The 26,781-nt window shown below is 38.3% G+C and overlaps 1 protein-coding gene across 13 annotated transcripts in view; it reads right to left on the bottom strand.

Annotated features, from left to right (window-relative positions):
• The window catches only part of ATP2B2 (ATPase plasma membrane Ca2+ transporting 2), a 295,684-nt gene that overhangs the window by 175,014 nt on the left and 93,889 nt on the right, over nt 1-26,781 (bottom strand). For 7 of the 13 annotated variants that reach the window (XR_002442628.1, XM_021409828.1, XM_021409835.1 and 4 more), the window contains exon 1: nt 19,046-19,177. The exons of 2 other annotated variants lie outside the window; for them this stretch is intronic. The gene's annotated coding sequence lies outside the window, so the exon portion shown is untranslated. Of the gene's footprint in view, nt 1-1,811; nt 1,968-2,010; nt 2,124-4,616; nt 4,768-19,045; nt 19,299-26,781 lie in introns of those variants that run through there. 4 more of the 13 variants (XM_021409831.1, XM_021409830.1, XM_021409833.1 and 1 more) reach the window with 4 other exon arrangements.

Here is a 26,781-nt window from a genome sequence, read left to right as displayed (position 1 = left end):
AACCATACCCTGCTCTAGAGAAGTCTCCAGATGAAATAAATCCAATTGTGGCCCAGTTACACCACCTCATAAAATGTATTGCTCTTCTCCTACGTCAAAAACAAAACGCTCATCTATTTGGGAAAATTATCTTTGCAGACCAGCAGGAGAAATGCTCATCTATCCAAGCAGATGAAACTAATCAAAAGCACCCAAACATGCTCATGCTCAAACTCGTGCTTAAAGCAAATAGCAATTTTGAAGGTCAATTATCAGGAGTGCACAAGATGCATCAGGAACTAAAGAAAAACACTGTTTGAATAAAAGTGGGTTGGTACCTTCACAAGTGTGAAATTTTTGTTTAAAACCAGCAAGCGAAGAGTAGATGAAGAAAGACTGAACTTTGCAGTATTGTCTGAAAATATCCTAACTTCAACACTACATAACTAATGCAACTTGAAATTCATTAAGAAAACTGGTAAATAATTCAATCACTATGAGCATCCAGGGCTGACAGACATTTGTGTGTTCCAACTACAAAAAAAAAAATCCAACTCTTACACAAATTTGCTGGTTCCTGCTCCCCCTCAATATACTAGTATGCTAATGGAAAATTAAAACAACAATTGTGACATAAACTACCTCTAGTGCCCTGTTAAAACGTGCAGTCATTCAGTCTGTTTTCTACCACTACTCATGTAAATGGTTGCAACAAAGCCAAATGAACTACTGACAGGAAGAAAAATACTATTAAAGGAATCAATCCAGTCCCATTAAAGTCAATGAAATTACTCTATCAATGACTTCTGGGGGATTGGATCAGGCCCTGTAGATGAAATCCTTCCCTCACTGATGCCAGAATTTCACTCCTTATGAATGCTGTTAGTAGAGGGACTGCAATAAGAAACCGAACCATGTTTATTATTGCCCATTGCTGAGTGCTAGCTGGAGTTAGAAAATATTCTTGGCTTCGCTGTGCAACGCTATCAACCTGCTGGCTTCAGGCACAACTGAATGGGACCAGAGGAGTAACCTGCAGCCGGCGCCCCAGCTGTTATAGGGCCCTACAGATCATTAACCATGCTTAATGAACTAAAATTATTTCCTATGCAAAAATATTTTCCAGCGAAGTCCGTACTGGCCACGAGTTTAAGAATTCTCTCTTGTTTCTTGCAGTAATATGAATTTGTTTGTTTTCCGTGATAAAATGAAAGGTTATTTTTCATTAGTTATTTATTCTCCCAAGACTAATTCTATCCTGCAAAGCAGTTACAGGGTTACTTTCATTCTCTCCCTTCCTCTACCACACACATATTCCTGTTCTCTGGAGCTGTGCTTTTGGCACTGAACAAAGACCCATTCTATACCCCCTACAAGCTTTAGAAAATTCTTGTTTTCACATGGAGTTGCATTGATTTCGTACAGAGATGAATACAGCACAGTCGCTTCAAGGAAGGCCAACTTCCAAACTATATTATCAATTCAATCTAAAACACAGCTGGACAAAAAGCTAAAGATATTCAGACTATCATTAAATAAAAGAGATCTGGAACAAAAAAATCGAAGTCAAATGCACTGAAAACAATAGCTGATTAAATGGCCTCTCTATCTAATCTTCATGCCTTAAGATTAACTCAAATACAGCGGTACAAACTGCCGTTGCTCTTAGTATTACACGGCACATCTCAACCTCATTTTACCCTCTTCTCTTATTTTTCAGAAACATTTAACAGGGACTTTCTATCTTAAAACTTGAGAGTAATAAAGCAAATCTTGTAGAAGTCTGAATCACCCATCAGCATTTTAATCAATAAGCCACAGTCATTACTCACTGGTCTCTACACTTCAGAAGAACAATTCCTGGAGGTTTATTGCACCATTCCTCTGCCAGTGCACACCTGCAATCCAAACAGTCAACTCAGGAGCTACCCCAACCTATTACTTGTTTGGTGGGCTTTTAGAAGAAGGATGAAATATTTCCAGTGCTGGTTGGCATTATACACTAATATAACAGTGGTCTCAAATACTTACGAGGTACCAGAATTCTATTCTGCTTTTAAATAAGCTGCAGATAAATTGGGGCCTTTTCCTGCCTTAGCTGGAAGCAAGAAGAGCACATTTGTACTTTCCAGGAAGCAGTGCACATTAACGTCACACATAACCCAATTTTGATCCATTATTTTAGAAAAAAGTTGACAGGTACCTTTTTTTTTTAATTTTTTTTAAATAAGGGAGGAGCCTACAGGTTAACAAAGAGAACGAAAGCTGAGGAAGACCTTGATCAGTCAGCTGCAGCACAAGGCACTTTGTCATGTCCTGCTCTGAACACAGCAGGTTACAGGGCCCAAACCAAATCTCGCTCCATCAGCTGGCATTTCTTTACATCAGCTCAAATTGCCGTGATAAAACCAGAATAAGATCTGAACATATGTCAGCAGAAGGGGTATGATATACAGGTCAGTGGTTTCTGTACCTGGTAAAAAGTTAGGAAGACAGGGATTACATCCAGCATGTGAAAGTCCTGTTGATGTCTATTCTACATCTGTTTAAACAGCAATGTTCCTGGCATGGATGACTACTTATGAATTAGCAGAGTTTCTTCCAGAACATACTGGAAATAATTCACAGTGCATAGTATTCACATACAAAATTAAATCCAAACTTTTTTTTTTAATGCGAAAGACCTCTCAGGTTTTAACATCTAATTCCAACCTAAAATATGATCAGTCTTGACACTCACATCCTAAGAAAAAAATTTCAAATTCTACATATCAACCCAAGGGAAACTACTCAGGAAAAAAGAAAAGAAAAAAAAAAAAGGATTTGCTGTGGTGTTTCTTCTCTTCTTCTGACAGCATCCATCACATAACTAGCAGTGAAAAGGCTTGGTTGGCTACACTTGGCCACATCACTCTTTAAAAGTAAAGAGAATCAGAGCACATTAACAGACCCTAGCCAAAATAAGGGAGAGCCACTGCACAGACTTGCCAAAACAGAATCAGACTACTGTATTTAGCCAGTATTTTTTTTATTCTCAGCCTCATATATAAAGTACCACATTTTACCTGAGTGGCTTCAAAACTAATAGCAAATGAGAAAATCTTTTTTGGGTGGGATGTGAACGTTTTTTATGAAAGTGTTAACTCTGAGCATTACTTGAGGAAAAAAAAAAAATCTTTTGCTAGGAGCATGTCCAGCCAACATGGAGCACAAGACATCAGAGTGGCAGCTGAAGTCAGACATTATTACTGTCAGTCAGAAGTTAGCATATGACTTTACAGCAAATGAAATGCTAGTGTATGATTCAGATCTCCATGGAAAGCATCTGGGCAAGGGAAAAATAAATAACAGAAAAACACCAAACTTATCTCGCAGTCTAGTCTGTATTTGCAGCTCTACCTTCTGTCCCCTTTGTTGCCTACCAGAGGCATTATTATATTTATATTATATCTTATTATATTAGCAAGTAAAAATAGAAAGCCGTACATAAAACCAAAGTTTTTACTGCAGCACCACTGGTGATAAATGGAAGTCCAGCTTCCCTACAAACAAACTACAAACAGAATAATGAAACTGGAAGAACAAATTTAAAAAATAATCAAATGATTGTTTTAAAAAAGGACTCAATTTATTGTTATTTAATGAGCAATCATAAATATATATAATAGAGCTGGATTGCCTACAATTTTTCACACACTCTGTTCCTACAATGGCTGTAAAAGAAAACTGCATTCTGTAACATACTTTTCCCAACAAATATATACTACTTTTATTTACAGTAAAAACACGTTTGTAACTGTCTCTTTTAAAAAGCCAAAAGATGTGTTTGTTTACATATTATCTGACTATCTTGCTCTTGACTTAGGTACAGTTCTCTAATATGGTAGAAGAGAGACCAAATTGCAATTAACAGCTCTGTTTGGTGCTTTAAGGACCACTGAAGACACTTCTTTTGTTCCCTGTGCATTTTAAGGCAAAAGACCATTTCCACTTCTCCTGGCTAGAACCACAAAATCCTTACATGCAGCACAAGAACATCTGCCACCTTGAGCATTTTACCATTGTCCGGGGGGCTGTTTACTTAAACAGCTATTATTGGACAACACGTGCCACTGAACAGGGCACAAACCCAGTACGTGCCAGTCACAGATACTCCAATTACCCTACTTCGACCATATACCACTAAACACAATGCCACTGCTTGCCACCAAGGAGCTGCACAAACTGCACAAGTTTTAAAAGCTTTCCCTAAAGCTCAGGTGGTTCCTAAATTCATCCTCAGAATCCAAGGGCAGCCTGTAAAAGCATAACAAATTTGAATTCAATCATTAAAAGGTTATGACTTACTGACACATGAGGCTACCAGAATTGTAAAGCCACTAGCACACAATTTAGGTTCCTATTATACTTAGCACCCGTGTAAATCTCCTTTCTGCCACTGAGCTCTCAATGCCCAGTTATGCAAGCACAAGCACTGAAGAAAAATAATCCTTTAGCTTTGCTACATCTTAGGGAAAATAAGTTAGATAGCAGAAGACAAACACTGCCTTTCTTCAAAACCATATTTCTATTGTACTCCAAAAAAAATCCACAGAAATAATCTTTACAGTTACATTAAATTTAAAAGGTGAAATTACCTGCTGTTGCTACCAAACACAGACCTCAACCCTGACAGCTCTGAATTCCAGATTCAAATGCAAACGCTCTTCAGCACGCCCAGGCTTTGCAGGTAGCATAGAGGTCGAACAATATACTGCAACTGAAACTAGGGTTTGCTTCAAGTCTCTGCCCAGCTCTTTAGGAGAGCAGACAAAAGAACCAGAAGGGACTGAGCCAGCACCTCATCCATCCCCATCTAACAGTAGAACCCAGAGCTCCTGCTTTTTTCCAGCATGCATGGCAGGTCGTTAGCTTGCTTATTTCTATCACCTGACATGAAAACCAGATGTGATTACTTGGCTCTTTAATCAGGATTGAAGAAAGGGAAGCACGGAGGTAACGACAGAATCTAAATTTTTAATCAATAAGAAAATCAAATATAAACATTTGTTCTCCTCAGTGATTTATAACCACGAACATTTTAACCGCAATGAAATGGAAGTGGGACTACTGGAGAGATAAGTCAGCACCACATAAATCCACGTGAAAGGACGAGAGAGGAAAAAAATCCCTGCAAGGACTCGATTTTACAATAGGAACCTTCAGCCAAGGTCGCTCTTAAGAAAGAGAGCAGCCAAAAGAAGGTTTTAAATCTCAGTGGGCATTAGCTGAAAGATGTACAGCAATGTTCTGCAGTGATTTTAAATAGGACATTCACCGAGGAATGAAAGTACATCAGTCAACTCTATCATAATACAACTCTTTTGCTAAATGCTCTCTACCCAGACTGTTCAGAGAATCAAAAACATGTTTTGAAAAAGAAGTGACGAATTACAGTTTTAGAGAAAATTGCATCGCTCCTTTCACCTGAGAACAGCTGAGAACAGCCAGAAGCATTCACCAGCAGTGGAAGAAAGCTGAAGGAGCGAACCTGAGGGCTGCAGTGGGGCGGCCAGGCCAAGGGCTGGGTGCAGAGATGGCACTGCTCTGACTGCAGCTCCTGCAGGCAGGCAGCAAACCCCACACCCCAGGGAGGGGCTTTCTGCACATGCCCATGTATACAAAAGCTGGCACAACACACCCATTGATCCTAAAAATTAATCAGAAAGAATACAAAGAGTTTTGGGGGCAGCACTTCAGAAGCAAACTGGTCCTTACGCTCAGCTTCAAGGAAAGCACTAATTTTAGCAAGCAGTTTTGAAAGAAAAGACAACATTCTTCCCTCAAAAAACATACACGGTACAGACACTACTCCTTTTCTGCTTCACAGCGGCAACATTTGGAAAACTACTTAACCTTTCTATTTTTATCTGGATGCATTCAAATTACCAATAATGTACAACATGCTGTAACAAAACCACTGATGTAGGGTATAATTTTCCCTCAAGCACATTATCCTCGCTGGTGGCTCAGAAAAAATAAGCTGATAAAACAGCAGCAGACATCAATTGATGGATAAAAAGTGATCACAGCTATGTAGAACGCTGCTGCCCAACCTTAAAATCATGCAATTAGCCAAAAAAATCTAAGTACTGGGGCAGGACACGGGAACAGCCATACATTATCTATGGGGTCATGCTAAAAATCCTCCCACAAATCCTCCTTCTGCACGTTTTTAAATAGACCATCAGATTATCGCCTCGCAATTTAGCTATTAACACACAGATTTATTTTAAAGCCATCATCATGCCTGGTACTTTTATTAAATATCTTCTTCCTTGTCAGGTTCAATCGGGATCTCGTCCTAACCATGATGAGCTTTTAATTTTCTGTTCTACTAATAGCGACTTAAAAATAAAATGTTCTCTTTTGAAACTATCGTGCTGTAACTTCTTTAGGGGCTGCAAGGGGGAACGGAGAGATTAATCTTCCCACTCTGCACATTTGTTATCTGCATATATGGAAGAAACAGAACAAGGAATGGGAATTTTCTCAGCAGCCAAGGTATAACTCCACACAAGCACTCTGACTGGCTACAAAGCAGCAGCAGGGAGTTATCAAAATACAGGAAATAAATAGTTTAAGAGTTTCTATATAGGTTCTGAGTCCTCTCAACAACTCTCTTGCAGGTCATCACTGGATAATAGATTAATTAATGACATAATTAGCTGCAGGATACATAGCCTCCTATCCAGCAAAGCCCTTCAGCAGATACTCACATTTCAGCGAGTGGGGCCCTCGTTATCTCCCTGGCTGCCGAGAGGAGATGAGCCAGGTGCACATGCTGCAGCACTCACTGACAGCATCATACTGCAGTGCTGCTTTTGCTGGCAAGGAGTTACAGCAGGAATGTCAACTCCTGGGCTATCACCAAAATGGGAGAGCCCTAGTACATACAGAGAAGGAAAAAGACAGTCACTGCTCTCGGGTGCCCGCTTCCACCGGTGGAAGACAGGCAAGAGCCTGCTACACGTGAGCGCTGCAGAAATCACCGGCACTGGCTTTTCCACAGCCCTCGTGGACCTGAACAGCTTGCAAACTGCCTGCTTTGGGTACGCGCACTGCTGCACAGCCAAGGCACGGGCTGCTTTGAGATGTAGTTTCTGTAACTGTCTAAATAAAAGCTTATGACCTTTCTTTTAGGATATGGGCCTTGCCACAGCTATTCAAGCCTATCTTTATCTAAAGATTGGAACACTGAAATGTGTTCTAATGAGGGATAAACTGAGACCATCTGGATGTCTCAGCTGCCACAGAGCATGATTGTTTGCTGATTTTAACCATGTCTCTTGCAGAGAACATAGACCTGTGTTGCACAAAGTGCGCTAGCTCAGCTTGATTTCTCCTTGTAATCAAATGTGTTGATCTAAAATCTATTTCCAGCAAATTACTTGTCTCTTTTGGGAACAGCTCCCTCCTCATCTCCTAACCGTGGTGATAGGGATAAGGAGAGACAACTAAGATGAAAAGGTGTATTTGTAAGAGGCTGACAGAGGGCCTGCTCAGTGAAATCTTTGATATTGGAATCCAACCACCATTTGTAACCATACAAGAAGTGCTAACTTTTTGGATGGTATGTTAAGGCCTAGAGTTAAAAGGGAAAAACTAAAAAAAAACAAAAGTGTAAAAAAATTGGCTATTTATTTGTTACTGTTGTAGACTGTTGGCATTAGGTTAGTTTGCACTTATGTACATTTTTCAAATCAAATAATACAAACATGGGACAGAACCCAAGCCTCCTGTGAGCCCACTGATTTCTCCACATCAGAAGACTGCAAGCACTAATGTTCTGCAAAATACTCCAATTTCTAAAATTCTTTTGCAAAATTCACTAATGCTTTTGACCAGAATTGTTATTTTATGCTGTAGGCGCATTTCTGTGTAATGGCTTCACCAAAAGAACTTGGCCAAAATGCACCATTAATGATTTTAGATTTCAGCATTATTTAAATTGTGTTGTTAATTATGCATTCATCAGAAATGACACCTCTAACTTCAGGTTCCAAGTAGATTTGAAAATTAAAAGAATGAAACCAACAACTGTTCTTGCAAACAGAATTACTCTAGGGATACTGAGATCTTAAAAATTTAGCATATTTTTCTCTTTACCATTCTACAACCATATAAAGCTTCTGCAGAAATCTTGGTTCTACTTCTACAAAAGCAAGCCCACCCAGAACATTCTGGGTTTTGACTAGAAAGTGGTTATTCGAAAATGAAATCAAGTATTGTCTCTATTTCCTACCAGACTATCAATAAATGTCCAAAAGGGAATTTCTGAAAGTATCCTGAGACATTTGGAAGAAATATCCCCCTAAGAAGCCAAGATAGATTGATTACTCCAATTTTTTAAGCTTCATCTAGTACCATAGTGCATTGCCTTATTGATTTGCTGGGCTCCTAATTCTTCCAGGGATAAATATGGCTACAAAGATATCAGTCAGTTATTACAATACTTCCAGTTCTCAATTCCAAATCGTTCTGATAAATCTCAAAATCCTTCATGTTAACTAAACTTTTGAAACTCAGCTATCATTAATGATCATCACGGACTTACCAGAAAGCCAGGACTCTTAATATGACACCAAATCCACAAATACTTTACAAGTAAAAGGTTCCAAAAGAAATGTACTGCATCATCATTGGTGTGGATACATTTAGAAATTACAAATTAAATCTCTCTCTCTACAGGTAGCGGTAACATATTACCCATACTTTCTCCCAAGCGTTGAATAAGACTGTAACACAGCTAAACTCAGTAAAATTATTAATCACATCTAAAGCATATTGTGTACAAGGTACAGCTGAGTCTAAAACGTTGGGAATTTCTATAATTATCCTAGGACTACTAGGACACCGAAAACTCAAAACCCCTGAACTGTTTTAATACCCAATATCTGCAAGTAAACAAAAAAGATAATGCAATTGTTTCCAATTGTTTCTATTATAAACCAGTCCTACATGTTTCCAAGAGAAACAAATCCACACCACTTCAAAACAGATTTGTTTTTCTTCGCTATGTTTAATGGACCCATCAGAAATAATTCGCCCATCAGAGACTTGAAATTACCATACTTCCAACAATTTTAAGTAGTTTTTTAAAGCAGAAGGAGGGGTAGTACTCTTCAGTACAGTCTGTAAAATAATGAAAAGAAATTGTTGTCAATTCACCAACAAGCTTTGTGTGTTTCAACAGAATTCATCTCTAAAAATGGAAATACAAGATTTTCTCAGAAAATTCACAAAACTATTTCAAAAGATAACCAAGATCCTTTATTCGCATGCACCTAACCCAAATGCTATCACAAAATACATATGCAGTCAGTTCTTGACATCAGTGAGCAACTCAGCCGAGGTGTGGATTACCACGATACCAACTTGCTCTACAGGCTGTTTGAAGCTAGTAAATCAATGCAAAGTACTTTCAGAAGCATTTTAAATAAGCAAAGCTTTATTCACATATGTTTTCCTGTCTGTTGTTTTGTCTTCTTTGCAAATGAACAGAAAATACTTCCTCAGATGTATTCCTTAAAAACCTGATGTTTATCATCTTTTCCATGACTTCTTGCAGGAACAAAACTTACCAAGTTCTAACATAACTATTTTTAAAAAAAGTTCCCATTTCCAAAAATGATTTTTAGCACCTGGGAGTATACATCTGTGGAAATAAAACAGTATAATAGACATTTCCATTTCTATAACAGCTACTCAAATGACTTTCAAGAAATTACAGAAGTAATAATGTACATCCATGATCTAAATTTAATCATTTTTCAAAACTGCACTTCCCTAGTCTTCCTATGACTGCCAAAAACATGTACACCCCATTTTAACAGACTGAAAAACATTCTTGTAGCACTCTGTGTACTCATACTCTTCGTTTACATCACAGTCAAAAGGCAGTGACACAAGAAAATCTGTGTGTATGCTCCTGTTTATCTGTTTCTCTGGTTGACCTGATCTGCCACTTGCAAGCACACAAGAACGACAGCTTATTTGCTGAATCTGTTTACCCCACTGTCATTCAAGATGTAGTACGATGCTTAAATAGGCAACAGTCAGATTAATATAATTGAGGATGCAGTTCAGAGAGACAGGAAGTCATGCCAGAATTGCCACATGCTTATTCTCTTACGATTAAAACATCCCCAGGGTTCTATTGGCATAAAGAAGAACCCAAATCAGAGATGCACAGAAGCCAGAGGACCAAGAGACGTGAGCTTTTGCTCTTCAGAACAGCTCACCAGTTCGAAAGGAACAAACATGAATCATGCAAAGATAAGTTGCCATTTTAATTGCATAAGCAAGGCTGGTGGATTTGTCATTGCTTTTGACAGATTTTTTTTTTTTTCCCAGAGTCACATTATAAGCAGAGCTATGTTCCTATTGCATAAGACAACTCATGCATCAGATTGAAAGCCCAGCACACAGAAAACAGAATATGAAAACTCCTTACACAGCCTTCTTTCTTTCTCTCCAGTGATATAACTTCCATGGCTCTGCTATTCCTGAAGAGATTAGAAAGACACTATCCAAACACAAGAAAAGTAAGGAAGGAACAAATCAGTGACTGAAAAGGACTTAAAAGTCCTCAGCACACAGGACAGGCCAGCTAAACCACATTTCTTTGTACCAGCATTGCTATCCACAATACAGGCAAAACAGATGTGCACATTACAGAGGGCATGCTTGTAGAGATCTGAATATTATTATCACAAGATGACATACTAGAGAAGAGTAGAGAAATAGGGCTGATCCAACAATTGGAAGTCTTTCAGTCCACTTTCAAGTCATTAAAAATCTCAGTACTAAAACCTGGAAGGTTTGTGAATAATTCTACCTTTTTCAAGCTGTCAAGACAAACCAAAGAACAACACAGTGCAATTTTAGTGGCGCAAAAATAAAACTGACCATTACCTGTAATGTTTTACAGGTCTATGCATAATGCACAGAGACAGAAATGCTGTGCTGCAGCCAGAACAGCACCACAGCCACCTCCTGCCATCTGATAACCATCAACTTGGGGGTAACATTTGGTACAAAGATTTAAGTGGCACTAGCCCTACAATCAAGCCATCCACTCATACTAAAGCAAACAGGTATCACCATTGGAATTACACTCAAACTATTTCTGTGTATGTGCAGAGTTGATCTTCGCCTTTTCTCTAGCCTAGATTTTTATTTCCCATAAGTGATCAGTGTTGGCCTAATTCTGCTCCCATTTGCATCAGTTGGATCCTTACCATCGACTTCAAACACACTGTATTTAACCCAATATAGTTTGCTTGGATAAATTCAACATTAAAAGAGAAGGACCTCAGCCTCTCCATCAGAGTACAACATGCATCTTCTCAGCAAGTTCCGCAGCCAGATGACATTGTTATGCCCTACAGTAACAATTTTAGCTTGAGCAACACTGCAGTTCTGCAACAACTGCTACAAGCACCCCTTTTTACTGTATCCTTGTTCAGTTTGCAGGTGCTCAAGAACTAAATTTCCTTGGGACAAAATGAAGTGGAAGCCCTGCTACAGATTCACATGAAAAACACTCAGAACATACAGAGCTGACACAGCTTCCAGTCACGTGTGAGCACTTTCAGTCCCAAGGTTCAGACTAAAACCAGTTCCAAGCAAAACACCAAGCTTGCACAGCTATGGGGTCTCAGCTCTGTTTGCTTCAAGCTATCGATCTGCTTCTAATGCACCAGATAATTTGCTGATGTTGGCACTTTCCAAACTGTATCTCTCTGTCCTATCTCTATAATCTTTTTATTTCCCATGCCATCCTAAATAATTCACTCAGCATTACTGATGATCATGACCTCCTGCATCCTATCCACAGATTCCTATTTAAACCTCACAGATTACCTTTTAGAATTACGGAAACAGGAGTAGGCATACAGCTATGTTTGACTCCTACTGTTTAAAATTCTCTTAAACAGGAGATGATTTGTTTAGCAGTGCATTTACGGCCACTTTGTATCAAGTGAATTTCCATCTGCAAACAAGTTTTCTGTAACACCTTGGCTTATGCATTAGGTATAAGAACTATAGTCAAACGTAGGCACCTGGGAATCTGGTATCAGTAAAATCTTGAAAGGGAAAACTACAGAAACAGCCCTCTAAATAAAGGTCAAAATTTCAAAATCCAATTGCATACATAGCAAGAAAAGCACTGTTTCAGGCTTTTCAACTTCTATAGGAGGAAGAAGCATTACATAAGGTACATGTGTAAATGCTGCAACTGTAATGAAAGCACTTGGACTGAAAGACTTATATTATAGACTACATAGAGTATATTAAAGACTTATATTATAACCCAAACATACTGAATCACAGATACTTAACAGGAAGATAAGTCAGATATTGCTGTTAATAAACTGTTCAGTGTTTCAGGCTTTAGCCAGCTAAAGTTCCCTCAAACTATTATACCCTGATAGTTTTGTGAACCTTCTGGCTGAAGGAGCACCTCACCCTGCCAGCAAGGCACACCGTGGCTTCAGCACAGAAGTCTCGTGGCTGTCAGATCTGCAGCTGCAGAACCAACCTGCTCTCTGCTCCCACCCCGACCTAGGCACTATCTCTGCATTGTCTGGTGATCCTATCCACTGAGGCTTCTGAAGAGTGAAGTGAGACATCTGTAAGGCTGCAGAATTGTACTGTACTTCCTCTAGCAATTTTCCTTTAACAAGGGAGGGATTAGCAGTTACCTACTGGTTTTTGTCCCTGTAACTTTAATCTGCCCGCCTTGCATTTTAGAAGCATCAACTTCATTATACATTTCATCATAGCTCATTTTTTTTTCTTTTTCTACAGTTCACTCTCAAATATTGGGCATTATCACAAGGTTATTATTGTATATATTGCTTACGATTTTATTGTGCATCCCTTACTAATCCCAGCGCAGCATAACTCACCAAACAGAAGGTGACACTTCCAGGAAGACTGCTTTAGCAACAGAACATCAGTTAGGAAGCACTGTAATAGCACTGCAGAAACAATTGTCAAGTTTTTGTTGCGTAGCAGGGAGTACGCGGACTCAAGCAGCCAAGAGTCAGTCAGCAATTTTTCCTTATTACCCTAACTTTAATATAATTTAATGAAGTAAATGGAAAACTCATCTAGAAATTTGGGGCAGGTCACTTGTCACTGTTGCAAGCAACTCCATAATTATTTCTAACAAGGAAGAGTTCTGGCACTGCACCTCTAAACTTTCTGGAATTCCCTATGAAAGACAAGCAAGTACTGCTTCCATTCCTCATCTCCTGTTCCTGCAACTTCAACACGCATATGAATTCCTCTTGCTGGAATCAACTGAAGAAAACAAGAGCAAATATGAATCTGTCATATAAAAATATTAAAAAGGATGGCAAGCCTGTCAAAGTGAGAGTATCTCCCATAACAACTGTTAAGCATGAACTGATGTTTTAAATCTGTGTTCCCACTGTGCCAGAGGACCCACTGCCACCACAACACAACGCTCACAGAGGCCCCAGCTGATTAAGAGCTGGGTGTGACTTAGGAAATCACCAGCACAGACTTCATGCATTTCTACTCTAAAAATTCATCTGAAAGGAAAGGTTTCTTTTTTCTTCTTTTTTTTTTTTCTCCTCATCACAAATCCTTAGGATAGGCTGAGTTGGAAGGGATCTCTGGATGTCATCTAGTCTAAACTCACTGTTCAAAGCAGGGCCAAATTTAGCCATGGAATATCTTGCTCAGGGCCACATCCAGCTGAGCTCTGGTCATCTCTGAGGATGGAGAAACCCATTCTGAACCTCTTCCCGTAATGAACCATCCTACTGGTGAGAGAATTCTTTATATTTAACCAGGATTTCTTTTGCTGCAATTCATATTCATTGCCTCACATCATTTTGTTAGTATTTCTCCGAGAAGAGTATGGATCTACCTTCTTTTAAAATCCTTTTCCGAGTAACTGAATTAAGCAATAAAACCAAATCCACCCAAGCCATCTCTTCTCCAGTCACAACACCTGCAGCTCACTCAGCTGCTGCTCGCTTACCACGTGCTCCCCATCACCACCACCCCCCACACCCTGTAAGTTGGTGTCTGCTCTGTACCAGGGAGCCACAGACTGCAAGAGCTCCAGCTGCAACTTCAAGAGTTTTACATAAAGGGGGAAGGGAAAAAGAGTGCGGCTGATCTTTATTAAGGGGCTCGATGCCCAGATTTTGGCTCAAGCATCGGGGAGATAGAATTTAAGTGTGACCTGCCAAACTAAATTGCTTTCATTGCTTATACAATGCTATTGTTTATACAGTGCCTCAGAGAGTAAATAAAGTTTGGATAGTCCTTGCCAAAAGTCACTGGGAGCAGAATTTTCAGAATTAAGGAGACATAAGGATGCATTAAGGACACATAAGGATCCTGGAAGAAAAAAGAAAAAAAGCTTCTAATGAAGCATATTCATTAACTCAAAAACTAAACGTAGAAGTGTATTTTCAGAAACACACCTGAATCTCAAGGTCAAATGTTGCAAATAGAGATTAACTACATACCTTACACACAGGATTATTCACATAAAAGATTCTTTTGAGAACCGCCTTCTTTCAGGCCACAAGATGCTGTAATTGAAAGTCTTAACTCCCATCCAGGAAGGAGTGTGAGATGTTTAGAAATTTTCATTCTTAATACTGACCAGAGAGCCTTATTAAAAATAATTATTTTTTGAATATCAAAGAAAAAAGAAGAAAACAAACCTATATGCTACCTAGCAGGTCACATTATTCCCCAAAATACTCTTTGCAATACTGCCTTCTGCAGTAATGGAAGTTATATACGGTACAAGAGAAGGAAATTCCTAAACCTGAGCATGAAGTTTCAGGATCAATGTAGGACACTATCAAATCATTAGTTTCACTCATCCATACTTTTTTTTAACAGATACAATTTGAAAAATGAGAGTTCGGTAGAGATATATACAGGCAAACGCAAATCAGAGCATCTTTCAGAGATTAACTCAATCACTGAAGGGTGCTGCTGAGGGAAAAATCTGAGTATCACTATGAGATGGGTGAGAACCACAGACAAGAGGAAAACTGAACAATGAAGGAGTCTTTAAAGTGTTTAAAGAGCAGGAGAAACATTTAAACCTTTTCCAAATAACTGTAACCCAATGAGAGAAGGAAAGACTGATATTGATACAGGCCTTCACCCTGGGATCTGGATGAAAGAAAATCTGATGATATTGCTCTGTAGCTATGGCTTTCCCATGCTGTCTTAGGTTACAAGCATCCTCATCTCTGCTCCTCAGATGCCTGTATACTGTCAAATCTTGCCAAGTACAGAGTAGTTTGGCTGTGTTGTCCCAATAGGAACATCATTATAGTTTGCCTAGATAGTTTCAAAAAAACAGAACTGCTAAACATTAAAAACACAAATGTTGCAGAGAATGCAGACATCTGTGTGTATGGTGATTCAGGATCACAGAGAACATCTTAAAATTTACCACGTATGTTAGCCAAAAACATATATTGTGATGAAATGACTGGGCAGTGAAGTACAGTAGTCTTTGAAAGGTAAATTCAATTAAGATTAGATTTGGGCAACTTAAAGTCACCCAAAAGAAGTTTCAGAAATAATAACTGAATAGGTTTCTAAGGAGCTCTGAAACACATTTTCTGTTATGATGCGTATGGATTTTACAACACTTACAAATCCCTTTAGCAGCAATGAGAACTCTAGGACTTAATCCACATGACATATTATCATTGAAATGTTCCCAATTTAATTGATACAGAAAATGCAAATACTCTTTTTCAGTTGATTTTTACAACATTAAATACCTTACAAATTGTTCCACAGATACTTTTAGCATTGCACATGGGCTCCAGCACGATCATTCCTTCACCTCAGCTGAAATCTGGCCCCTTAATTATCAGCAACTGTTAAGAACTCACATTTCTTCCTCCATATTAGTAGCACACCTTCCTCACAAAGACTCATAACTCTTCGGGGGCTTCATATCTTCACTTAAGAAACTAAGCAGTTACAGCTTGTTCATGTTCTATTTTGTGGTTACAACAGTTTTCGTAACCTTGAGAAAATTTTGCATCATTATTCTAATTACAAGAAGTGGGAGTACGTGAAACGCTTCTAACAAAGAAAAGAAACTGAGATGGCAGATAGATGAAATTTTATGCTGCAAAATGACACAAGTTGAAGTAATGAAATACTACCACTGTGACTTACCCAGGTAAGAGTCAGCTGCTCTGAATAAAAAAAACTACCTTATTTTAATCCTACTGTGGTGCCGTCAAGTCAATACCAGGTATTATACTGCTACAAGTTAAAGCTACAAAAATTATAATTATTTTTAAAAATCACAATTGCTATAAAACAGAGACAAGCAGAATGTATGTATTTGTGATGCATTTTAGAACACCAAAACCAGCAAAGGAGACTTTTCCCGTGTGTCCCGACTTACAGTCATGATGAAAAATGCATTCAGTTTCCTATGTAACTTACACTTTGGATAATAAGACCAAACACAACAACGGTGCATTTCAATTCTAAGCTGTTTACAAGAGAACCTGGAAGGTGGGCTGCCTGTGGATCCAGCTGTAGAACCCAACATGCAGAAATCCTCAATGCCATAATGCTTTACCAGTTTCTTGTTTAAACCCTCTAATACATTGAGGTGTCTGTACTAGAAAAAATGGAAAGTTTATATTTAAAACACACAATTACTCAGGACTTTCTCAAGTATTGAAAGCTTCAGTGAAACCCAATATGAACTTTACGTGCATACCTGCTTTTAGTGGGCAGAAGCGAGACATAACAGTGATCTCTTCCATGGAAGAAACCTCTAGATACATACATAACTGGAGATGTCTTAGCACATTTAAAATACAGTGTGAATCCATGTTTCAACTTTTCCTTTCTTCTAGAAGCAGAGATTTCTCTATGTTGTACTTTGGTAACCCCTTATATAATCCCAGGACTTCTTTATTTTAAAATACATATAAAATATTCTGAGTTTGAGTACAGAGACAACCAAGTAGTCAAACAAATCTGAACGCTTCTTAAACCCACTTTTCTCTTTTGACAACTGTCTGAGAACAGAGAGTGCAGTGAGCTGTTCCTCCTTCACATTTAGCTTCAGCCTTTGTGGCAATTCCTTCCCGCACACCAACACTTGCAGCCTGCTCTGTGCATTCAAGTGGAAAGGGACAATGAACGTGGTTTGGCTGTTCCATTCTCATAACTAATTACTAGCTTCGGTGCTACATGGAACTTACAGAAAGGGATAACTGAACACACTTCCAAATAGAGAACACACCATCAGTGTCACTTCTATCTAGGACTAGAAAGATTTTTCATCGTACTAACGCTTCTCCCCAGAAATGGGAGCTGCAGCACCCCTACATTTCGCACCATTTTCTGATGAGAGCCCAGGCAGATGGGATGCCCTGAGTCCATGTGCGGCTCTGGGGTTGCTCGTGTATCTGGTTGACATGGGATTTTTCTGAAATTAGAACATTGCCCCATTTTCAATAAAGCCTACAAAATTCCCGGGTTGTCCCTGTTAGCAAGGACACTCCTTGAAAATTAGGACATCTGATAACCTGAAAGAAGGAGGGTAATTAGTCACATCTCCGCAACCTTTTCTCCTAAAGAAACAGTGATAAAAGTAAACTCATATTAGAATATCTTTAAATGTATTATTATGCAATACTAGTTACATAACCCCGCTTTATCAACTTGGGGTATTTTCAGGCAGAATGCAGTTTCACAGACTTGCCCACATAGAAGCATTTTTAAAAGAATGGATCGTCTCTCTCGGAGGGGACGGAAAAAGCTTTGGTCTTAGATACATGTTCAGCTCAATTGATAAATGGCAGACTGCCTGCCTATATTTCAGACGTAACTTGAAGCCTTAAAAAAAAAAGTATTTTTGAAAATCCGTTTTCAGCTAAATTCAGAGAAGTTATAAAATTCATCAAGGCATTTGCAAATCCAAATACATCAGCCCATCAAGACATTCTGTACCATTTGCATTTCAGATAAAACTGCATTGTGAATCTATTTGAAATTCAAGTACAAGCAAAATTTGACGACATAAAACATGACAACTTGCAAAATGATGCTGTATTTTATCAAAAATAATTCTTTTATCTTCTTTCCTCTCTCCCTACTTCCAATTAGGAGCAGGAAATTGATGCGCTACATGTTCTCCTAAAACATTTAGTCTAATTTTATTCATTTAACGTGTTTGGTTAGTTCAGGCAGAAATATAACCTCCAAAATAAATATCTGAGTATTGTGCTTAACGGTGCCTAAGCTCAAGTTAAAGAGAAATAAAATTCACAGCAACCAAATGGGTCTGAAAGTAAGAAAAGAACGAAACAGAAGCACATGTGAAATTCTGACAAGACAAAATCTGGTCTTGAATGCATTTTTTAAAAACTATGCTCAAATACAAAGTAGGTGCATTTTCATTATATAAATCTACACAAAGTACAATCATTTTTTGATAACATTCATTAATAAGCTGTTTTTTTCCTTTCCAAATAGTTTCTTTTGACGCCATGTAATACTGAACATTCACAATTAGCTATCAATTTCAGAAAAAAATCACATTTTATAAGCTAATATTTATGCTTTATGATAATTTTTAATGACAATATAAGCAGTTTATTAATATTTCAGGGAGAACATCACCAGGTAATAAATCCTGGAAAAACACTAATAGGATAGTTTTTCTTTTACATACATGGTTCTATTATCACAAATTTTTTTCTATCATCATATTTTCTAAAACTAAAACACAGGGACATTTTCAAAGCAATTATCATTTGCCTTCTGGCTATGCAAACTAATTCCCCCTCACTAACCCACATATCTGCCTCATGACTTAAGAGTAACTCAAGTTACCACTCCTTATACACACTGCTTGTGTACCTTCCCCCAAAATACAAAATATTGTTTAGACAGCATAAAATTATCCTGAGGGACAGCAAAGCATAGCAGGAAAGTTACCATTAAAAGCATTAGGCTCCCGTACCTGAAATCCTCCGACCACTGGGATTGTATTACTGACTGAGGAGATAAATTATGCAAGTGAGGCACAGCTACCCATTACAGCAAGAAGGCATAAATGACCATAATATGATGTGCTTACCTAAGGCTAACTCCGGAGTGGTCTGAACATGTGTCAGGAGAGACACACCTTTCCTGCAAGGGGAGCACACTCTCTCCACCCCCTACAGATTTCTCTCTCCCCTCCCTCCCTGCTCTCCTGCCTGCTCGCTGTCTACAGGAGCAGAGGCAGGAGAAGCTCTGCACTCCTGAGTGCAACACACAGCACAGGGCAAGACAAAGCACAGAGGAGGAAGCAAGAAGAGGTAATTGCTTTCTTTTATTAACAAATCCTGAAAAATAAAGTGACATTTCTGTGGTTTTCCACTCTAGATCATTTAAGCTGTCTTGCAAAATTCACTAGCTTGCAAAGGAAGACAGCAGAGAAAGCAGCCACCGGGTTCCTTTGCCCTGGCAGTTCCCATTCTCCTGATGTTTTAATGCACAGTGCCTGCTCACGAGAATAAAGCCCGGGCTCTGTGCACACCTCAGGCTACAGAGCCAGAGAAAAGACAGTTTTTAATTGTGTTCAAAATTTAGCAAAACGCTCAACGCCCACTGAAGCTGAAAGCATAAACCAGAAATAATGACTTTTCAAAACCACTACCAGGATATGCCACCGAACAGCCGGGAACCTAATGGAGTTCCAGACACTTTTCTTTTAAAATATTTCCAATGAAAAGGAAGACTAATAGCAAGAAACAGTCTGCGCAACAAAGCCAGGGTACCTTGCAAGTTATCTATTATGGAAATGCTCTGGCAAACAAGTGGCAGTGGCTAAACAGAAGGCAGATCAAGCAAAAGATCATGTGAACCCAGGCCTCCCTCTTGCAGAGGCCCTGACACATGGTTTTGACACCTTTGTAAATCTCTCCACTTGTGTAAAATCTGCCAAAAACTGAACTGCAACTGCGTATGTACAGGTACGTAGACATCTCCTCATCCACACACAGTCTCCTTGTTGGCGACATGTCTGCTCTCAACATCCACCACTTACTCCATGGTTTGCCTTGTATTGCAGTGCACCTGAGCAACAAATTGATGAGGGCCTCTGCATCAGCACAAAAGAGGTTCAGTTGTGCAGAATAGCCACCTAATACTGTTTTAACGTTAAAACACCAAGCTTTCAAAAACCATTAATTTCTCACAGATAAACATTCTAACCCATCATTAAAAGACAGAACTGTGATTAAGAAAAAAAAAAAAAAAGGATTATAAAATATCCAAACGAAAGAAGGCTTTTAGTGAAGCTTTTTTTTTTTAATTATCCTCCAATTATCTCAGTAAAAGTTATTGCACTTTAATGGATGCAAGCTATATTTATCAGCCACGCTATGGAGAAGTGACAAAATGAATTGCTGGCACCCTTAAGTGGCAATTTTTTGCATCTGTACAGCAGAACATATTCTCCTATACGACTAATAAATATCTTGCAATACAGTCTGGAAGAATGATACTGCTGTGTATAAAGATAAGCACTGTTGGACTTCTAATTTAGAAGATCAAATTCTCCAAGTTAATGGGTTCTTGACTGACCAGAATTAAATTCTAATTTCACAGGGAGATACCTCCAGTTAAGGTAAAGAACAGTCCAAGATTCTCAGTTTTGTAAGTGGAAAAAAAAAAAAAAAAGACTCCAAAAATACTAGATAACTTTACATATTTTTTTTAACATAAAGTAAAAATACTTCAAAATGTTACAGGAAGAAAATATGGCACTACATCACCTGTTACATATGAGACATGCAAATGATTCAAAATAAAATAAAATCAGACTTTAAAAAGAAAGCAGTATGTGCAGCATCCATAAAATATTCTTAAGTAGTGAGAAGAAATTGCTGTAAGATGACTCATTTCTTAAATCAAAGTGATAAATATGATAAAGATTTATGGTAGGAATCAACCTAATTATCTATTTAACATTGCATATTTTTATTCAAATTTCACGCCTATAGAAGAACTTGAGCAAAACAGCACTGCAACTGTAATAAATTGCTGGGTTTCATATTGTTATGCATCCAGAGTGTTATAGCAAGTCTGCTTTCTGAACACAGAAGTAAAATGCATGTTGTAGCACATTTTACTGGTGTCCTGCAAATATTCTCTGCTCATTTGCATTAAAAACACAGGCATATCCTGAAAGATACTTGCAATTCTGTCCCGTAGCCACTTACACTTCAACCCAATTTCCCAAATGACAGCATTTGCTGCTAAAGGAGGAGTTTGCCCTGTCACTCACTGCCACGCAGCCAGGAGTTCCACTTGCTCCAGTGATGCACAGGCAGACTCTTACCGTGCACTCCTTTCTGGTTTCACTGACAAGAAACTCTAGAGAGAATTTGCCCATGTTGTGCAGCAAACTGCAGAGCTTATTTAGAGCAGACAAAAATTAACCAATAGATACATCACATGATTATTCAAAGCCCAAACGGCACCGTGACCTGCAGGAGCACGGAGCGAACCCAGCACAGCCAGCCAAGACACAGCCGTGCCCCACGCGTGCGAACAATGAGTGCCCGCGCTCAGAGGAGGCTGCGCCCACACAGGGACAGGGGAACAGCGCTTCAAGGCAAACACTGCAGGCACCAACAGTTATCCACATCAATGCTTTGTAGCGTAGTTTCCATCTTCGAGAATATTCATGTTTTCTAGCAGCCCCTCTGAACCTGATCAGAGGAGTATAAATTTAAGAATTAAACTATTAACAGTGAAGGTTATTCACCGTTGTAATACTTCTCACGCTGAATAACTCTGAGGTTGTTCTTATCAAGTCAAGGAGACAAATATGTCAACAGGGGCAGATGCTAAAACTTCAAGGAAATGATAGAAGTTTGGTTCACAGTGTGTGAAATGGGCTTCCGAGACCAGTTCAAGGTACTACTTCTGGAAAGTCATTTTTGCCACTGCTCTAACACGTGCATGGAGTGTAACATTCAGTTACTCTGAACACCGTATTAGAATAATAGTCTGTGTTAGCCAGATATATGCATCTTACCCTTTTTTGAATCTATTAAGAATCATGACCCCAAAATTTGATCCTTCATTATGACTTACTAATCACTTATGCAAGAAAACATGCAGGGGAAGTAAGAACCAAATGAATCACACATACAACAGAACTGGGAAGTAATGAATTTGGCAAAGGATAACCAAAAACGGCAGCCATATTTACTTGTATTTCCATAAAATGACCTGTATTTCCATAAACTTAGCAATGCAGTTTCTAATTTAAGAACAAAACATCTCATTTTAAAAAGCGTTTAAAAGAAATTAGAATTTACAGAGAAAAACTGCCTACCCAAGGCCTGAAATAAAAAGCAACTTTGATTAAATCAATATGGCTGCATTTCTTACAGTTTCAGAGGTGACCTTTACATCCCATCTTCCATTTCTCATCTTCCGAACAATTTTCCTTACATCAATTATTTTTCAGCAGTAAGAACCATGAATTATGAAAACAGCTACTAGGTAGGCACCGCAGAAGCTAGTGACCTTCTGAAAATCACTTCTGAGCTCTGCATTAATAACCAAGGGTCTGCTGTACCCCAGTATTCCTCAAATATTTGTCCTAAACAATGCAACTCAGAAACGGTGCATGTGAAGGAAATGCAGCCCTACCTATAAGGAAGGTTAAAAACAAACTAACCTCCACAGATTTGTTGTGCTATTGCAGCAGTATTTAAGACACAATGCTGTAGCACATTTTTTAGATATACAGATAGCAAGCAAGCAGTAATATTTTATGAAGGTGTCAAGTTGCTGCCCCCAAAGGTAACTGAGAACTGCAAGGCAGCCATTATCTCTCCAGACTTTTACAAGTGCAAAAACCTCTAATATAGCATTGAACATCATTATAAAGAAACTAACATACAAACACAAATGTGTAAAACTCCACATCTTCGTGCAGCTCAAATGTATCTCCTATTTTGAGCAATGGCATGAAATTCTGAGGTATTCACGAGTACTCACTAACAAGTCTTCATCTGCAAGAGCAACCTTTGCCACAATTTGAAAACATGCAAAAAGCCAGAGTAGCAATATTGTGCCCCAGGGTGCCGATTAGGAACCAATCCATTATATTTTACAAGGAAATGTGACATAGGGAGAATTTTATTTGCCATAAACTTAGGTCCATAAGCAAGACAAAATTGCCTTGTTCTTCTGATTTCTGGAGATAGATCGGTTTGCACCCATGGTGGATCAAGACCCCAACATCTGATCCAATTACCTTCACTATGTTTTATTAATCACTTGCTATTAGCAATTTTCAAGACAGAATAGCATAAAGGAGTAAAAAAAAAATAAAACGGAAGCAAACCAAATCTATTTCAGTTTCTGCAACCTGCACGCTTTTTTTTTTATCCATCAGATTTTCCAGGGTCCATAATAAGAGTTTAATTATTAAGTCAAGCACCCTCTCAAATAATTTATTGGTCTCAAATAATCCAAATGCATGTGCCACAACAAAGTTTTCTGTAATATAAGAATATATTTTCTACTTGCAAGCAAAGTTTAAAAAATACATGTTTTCTACTTTTTAAGGCTCTGTAAATTACTTTTTTCAGGGGGACCATACTGATATTACGTAGGTTTTTTTTAGGTATATAGAACAATGAAAGCCTAAGTTGCAAAACCCGTGTGCACCTCATAATTATATGCCTGTGTTAGATCTCTTAAATCAAGAGAACCATATTTAAGTATTTTTTGCGTGTACTTTTATGCTTGGACTGTTCTCACAGTCTAAGATCATCCCCCACTATACTTATTCCATAATTATGACAATGAAAATACACAAACTATAACAATAACGTCCCAAACATTTGAGCAGAATGAACACAACTTCAAAAATGTGCTGCTCTGGTTTAATAAGGACTACTAAACTGGAAAATTCCAAGTGAGACAACTCAACACAAGCAAGGCTCATCTTGGCTGAACTTGTAAAGACCTGAGATGTGCAAGGAGCCTGACAAATGCTCCTCGACCAGTCCAGCAAAGTCCAAAGACCAGCACACAACACATAGCTCATCCAAATGGGATTTACAAGATTAGATTTCTGGAACTGTGCAAGCCATTGAAAGTTTTCAGATTCCTCTCAAAGCTTTTAGTGGCAGCAGAAGACATTCAGCTTACAAAGCTGATAAGCCCTGTAATGATAACTTGCAAACAAATCTCCTAAGAAACTTAAACAGTAGCTCCTCATTGAGCAATTATGTGCTTAGCTCAGTTAAATGAACACAGACTAGTCTGTCTGTGTTTATTAACATCTGCTTTACTTTTATTATCAAGTGCCAATTGCATTATAAGAAAGAAATTCTGACCCTTTCCTAAAGAGGGAGGAAAAAAAAAGAAAGGCTAAGGCAGTTTAAACAAAAGAAAATTCCTGACTGGATTTATAGGACTAGGAATTACAAATCTCAACGTATGTAATTTCTGGAGAAGGCGGCTTTGTAGTGAATTGAACGGTACAACTGTTCTATTTCAGATATTTATATTTAATTGATTGAGGTGGCTAATAACTGCTTACCCTTCAGCACATGCAGTACAACTGCTTCTCTGAATACACTGCATAAGTTTTCTCCAGTTTTTGCATGAAGTTCAGGGACATACAGCATTTATGCTGACAAGCAAGAAAGAACGAAGACTGGCAGCACCCCTACTATGGTCCCTCATATTTTACAGATCCAGAATGATTACTGTTTAATAAATTATTGCATTTCTTTGAAATTCAGGTACGTTACTCCCCGGGCACGTTATTCCCCAGAGTCACTTTTCAAACCATTTCCTGTTTGTGTGTGACCTAAGAAATAGATAGCGGCTTGGAGAAAAACCCAAACTGCCCAGTGACACATTAATGAAAACCAGCAGCAGTAGAGCTGCTCGTCTTCTCTTGCAACAAACCATTTGCTTTAGTGGAAAGCGAAGTCCTTCATCATCTCAAACATTAGAATATTATTGGTCCAGCAGAACTTCAGTAATACATATTTAAATGAGAATTAAAACATTCTCTTTCCTAAATATGAAACACTACAATGAAAAGTCATTCTTAAAATTTCAGATTGACTCTAGGAAAATTTATATGTATGAAGCTAAGACCACTCTGCATCTTTAAAATCCCACCAATGTCTTCTCAGAATATCTGTTACACAGTGTAACAGCAAGTGTGTGTGTAATAACACTTCAGTAAGTGCACTCTGAACAGTAGAGTTAATTTTCAGTTCACCAGGTAGAATTCAGAAATGCACAAGACAATAATCTCTTGCTGAGACTTGAGATTAGCATGAATCCAACCATTCCACATTAATAAATGAAAATTGAGCATATTAATAATATAGATTATTTTCTTTCTAGCTTTCCCTCCCATGTGTGTACTAGTTACATAAGCATCTTAGCAAAATTTATATATAGAAAAGGAAATTATGACCAATATAACTTAAAAATAAGGTCGAAAAACCTCCTAAAACAGTCTCCACTGAAGAGAAAAATCTTAAGACTACTTACAGAAATTATATTAAGAAAAAGCTAGAATTTCTCAAAAAAATTCACTTTTTGTACAGCATTTCATATTCTGTACCTGTGTGAATGATCTCTAGAACAGTTAATATATTGTAAGACTGAAACAATACATTTGACTTATATACAATGGAAAGTAATACTGTAAAGCAGAAGCTTCATCATTATCAAGAACACTTAAATATGAAACGTTTATAATAATTTTAAATTTATTTATAAATAATGAGTGAGTGGAAGGTTTTTTCCAATCCTCGAGGAACTGTATTAATGGCTTTTTATATTTATTTTACCCACAAAATGGCCAAAAATAAGAAAAGACAGAGTAGAATAGGAAAAGCTATTTCTAAAGATATTCTCATCTTTGAATCACAAGTTCAGCATGTGAGGCCACTCGAGGCAATTCATACAGGCCCACAGCATTTCCACAGTGGTAAAGTGACATAAATGCTTTCACAATGGCCCAAAGGTATTCCCTTCACACTTCTAATGTACATGGGCATGGATTTTCCTCCAATGAAAGAACATTTTAGCACAAAGAGAGCAGATATTTTCAGCACGTTTTTCATCTTTATTTACTCTGTGAGAGAAATGTGTTATTTTGCAAGCTAAAATTGTCTTTATTAAAAAAAAGTCCTAATGCATGACATGGCAAATAGTTACACTGATCATGGGACACATTTTTTGTCTCGTCTTTGATGTGCTGGAACAGGTTGCCCAAGAAGGCTGTGGATGCCCCGTCCCTGCAGGCATTCAAGGCCAGGCTGGACGTGGCTCTGGGCAGCCTGGTCTAGTGGTTGGCGACCCTGCACTCAGCAGGGGGGTTGAAACTAGATGATCCTTGAGGTCCTTTTCAACCCAGGACATTCTATGATTCTATGATTGGATTCAGAATTTTTTCCTACTTAGGATATTGTCCTGTAATTCGCTTTTAATTTAGATGGAGGAGCCTGAGCAAACCAGAACACATTCACATGGTAAACATTCATGCTGAGGCCGAAACGCAGAACTGCAGCACTGATAAATGCCAACAGTGGATTTATTTTTTTCCCAATGCTGAATTTGTGCCTACATTGTTTTAAAAACAGACACCAAAAACTGCCATAGTTAGCACTTCTTGTTTTTCACTACCGGGAAGAAAACAGCAAATGCGAA

This window comes from Numida meleagris, chromosome 11, assembly GCF_002078875.1.
Source record: "Numida meleagris isolate 19003 breed g44 Domestic line chromosome 11, NumMel1.0, whole genome shotgun sequence".
Classification (NCBI taxonomy): Eukaryota; Metazoa; Chordata; class Aves; order Galliformes; family Numididae; genus Numida; species Numida meleagris.
Note: the sequence above shows the minus strand (reverse complement) of the source record. Positions and strands in the feature narration are given on the sequence as shown.